The 2,901-nt window shown below is 45.2% G+C and overlaps 1 pseudogene; it reads left to right on the plus strand.

Annotated features, from left to right (window-relative positions):
* Window positions 1-2,237, plus strand: part of LOC111140308 — a 5,391-nt pseudogene extending 3,154 nt beyond the window's left edge.
* The last annotated feature ends 664 nt before the right edge of the window (window positions 2,238-2,901 follow it).

Here is a 2,901-nt window from a genome sequence, read left to right on the forward strand (position 1 = left end):
GAAAAAGGTCTGTTTCTGGAAAATGAGAAATGATCTATGGAGGCAGCACAACAGATTTGCACTATGTTGCTATAGAAAATTTTCATTCTAGTCAGAGTTAAAAAGCATAGTCTAGGTCCATGATGACTGAAAGGAAGTAAGTCCATGAAGTCATTAGGAGGCATACATGTGTCCATCCTCCTTATGAGCCTCACCAATGTTGGAAAAATATCAACAAAAGGAGAGTCCACAGGTGTGAGGTATGCTCTGTGGGGTGTCGGCAGATGTTGCTGCAGAAATGGGTCCTCTTCATGCACTGGTGACCAGGAAAGAAGGCTCCATGTTTGAGGGAAACAGTGGCTGCCATTCCCAGGTGGTGCCTGTAGCTCACAGCTGCAGTTAGCAGTGGAATCCAGTGGAGAACATGGGAGATATGGGCACAGTCATAGGCTGGCCACTTGACATAACTTCCACAGCCTGGTGCCTGAGTTTTGGATTTGCATGTGCACAGGTTCCTTCTGCAGCATGACAAGCTCCTTCCATACTGCTCTTCCTTCCGGTGTTGGGCCTATTCCAGTGAATGGAATTTCTGAGCTTCTACCTCAACATTCTCCCGTCCTGCTGCCTCTTGGCGCTCTTCTCCACAGCCAGTGGGAAAGGTTCATGAACAACAAGGGATTGTTTCTCTTTATGGGATCCAAGAGCTCCTGGGACAAGAAGGTGCATGGATGAGCCTCAAAGCAACCTGCTTCTTTTTGCCGCTTCAGATCTTCCTCCAGCCTGTGCTTCCAAACCTGTGCCTTCGGAGACACCAGTCTCGAAATCAGCAATTCCTGATACACACAGCAACATGGCTGTGTGCACAAGGATTGATGCTGAGCCAAAGAAGCCATACAAAAACAATACATGTAGTACAATGACCCATTCATGAATCTTACAAAATTAGAGTCTAAGGTGACACGAGAAAGAACATCAACTATATGGGGACAGGGTGAAGAAGGGAAGAGGAAGGAGGAATTCCAGGGAAAGTGGAGGAAATTTTCAGGAGAACTGATTTCCTCACTCTTGATACTGTTGATTTTGACACCTGTGTTTATCATGTCACACACTCCGCCTGTGTGCAGTTCATCCAGTGTCAAGTACATGCACCAAATCTATGAGAGATAATCACAGAGATGACTCAGGAGGAATGCAGAGATAGTGGACGGTTAAAGACTTGGAAACACACCTGCACGATCTGATTCTGTCTGTAATTCAGGTAAACACTACAACAAGCAAAATCATCCCATCTCCATCACAGGAGGGGTTCCACATTTTTCATGAGCCTGCCCAATCGGTCCTTCAGCTGATTCAGGGATGCAGCAGGTCCTGAGGGGAGGAACACTGTCCCATATCCTGGGATCACTCTCACCCTACAAATGTTCATGGACACCTCACAAAACCTCTCCAATTCTGAGTGTAGGCTAACAACTTTCATGGGGTACATGACACCTACATTCTGAGATTTTTGCAAATATGGAAAAAAAAGAAGTAGAAGATATAGCCAAGGTATATACTCTGGAAATATATATTATAAAAAATTATATTTTTTTCAGAAGTAGTCAATACCACCAAATCAAAGACAGTCACACCTGATACAGTCACTGCCCTCTCTCTGAGCTAAGATCCCAATCTGGCTATACACAGAGAACATGCAAATAGGGCCCTCCCCATGCATATTAAGCCAAGCCAACCCTGACCCTGCAGTTGGGAGAGTAGCATCAGCCCCAGGATTCCCAGGTGTTCCCCTCAGCAATCAGGAAAGAACACAGACGACTCAGCATGGACTTAGTGCTTTTGTGTTTTCCTTTTTCCAGTGTTAAAAGATAATTTATGGAGGACATGGGGAGATGGAAAGGAGAAGTGATTTGTGAGGAAATCAGAGGGGGGAGATGAACCATGAGGGACTGTGGACTCTGAGAAACAAACTGAGGGTTTTGGAGGGGAGGGGGTTAAGAGGGTGGGTGAGACTGGTGATTGGTATTAAGGAGGAGACATACTACATGGAGCACTGGGTGTGGTGCATAAACAATGAATCTTGGAACACTTAAAAAAATAAAATAAATTTTTTTAAAAAGGTAATTTATGGAGAACAGAAGATATTGAGTATGTGACTGAATATGAGTGATAGAAACAGTGGATGTGTGACAAATTCTTGACCAGAATGTCATGTGTCTGCAGGTATCCAGTGTGAGGTGCAGCTGGTGGAGTCTGAGTGAGACCTGGTGAAGCCTGGGTGTCCCTGAGACTCCTGTGCAGCACCTGGATTCACCTTCAGTCACCATGCCATGAGCTGGTCCACCAGGATCCAGGGAAGGGGCTGCAGTGTGTCTCAGGTGTTAGCTATGATGGAAGTAGTAAAAGCCAGGCAGATTCTGTGAAGGGTCACTCACTATTTCCAGAGACAAAACCAAGAACATGTTGTATCTGCAGAAAAGCAGCTTGAGAGCCAAGGACATGGCTGTATTTTACTGTGGGGGAAAGACAGCAAAGGGACATCAGTGTGAACTCAGACAAACCTCCCCGCAGGGACACACCAGGTCATCGGCTAAAGAGGCACACAGATCACCAGGGGATACTTAGGTCACCAGGGGAGACTTAGGTGATCAGCAGCATTCAAGACCAAACAATACCCTTTCCACACCAGAACAGGTGCAGGTGGAGATTAAACGCATGTTTCCCGGCACAGTTTGGGGCTTCCTTTCCATAAACCAGTTTCCCCAACGAGACTTTCTAGAATTATTTGTTCTTACTTCTTACATCTGTGAATATAAATGTTGGCTATCATACAAGAAAACTATATGTACATTCACAAAATGCAGGAAGTCACTTACACTTGATGAATCTTTTCCCTCAATGACAATTACGGACATACTGATGTAA

Source organism: Enhydra lutris, unplaced genomic scaffold, assembly GCF_002288905.1.
Source record: "Enhydra lutris kenyoni isolate GAN:26980312 unplaced genomic scaffold, ASM228890v2 scaffoldscaffold481, whole genome shotgun sequence".
Taxonomy (NCBI): Eukaryota; Metazoa; Chordata; class Mammalia; order Carnivora; family Mustelidae; genus Enhydra; species Enhydra lutris.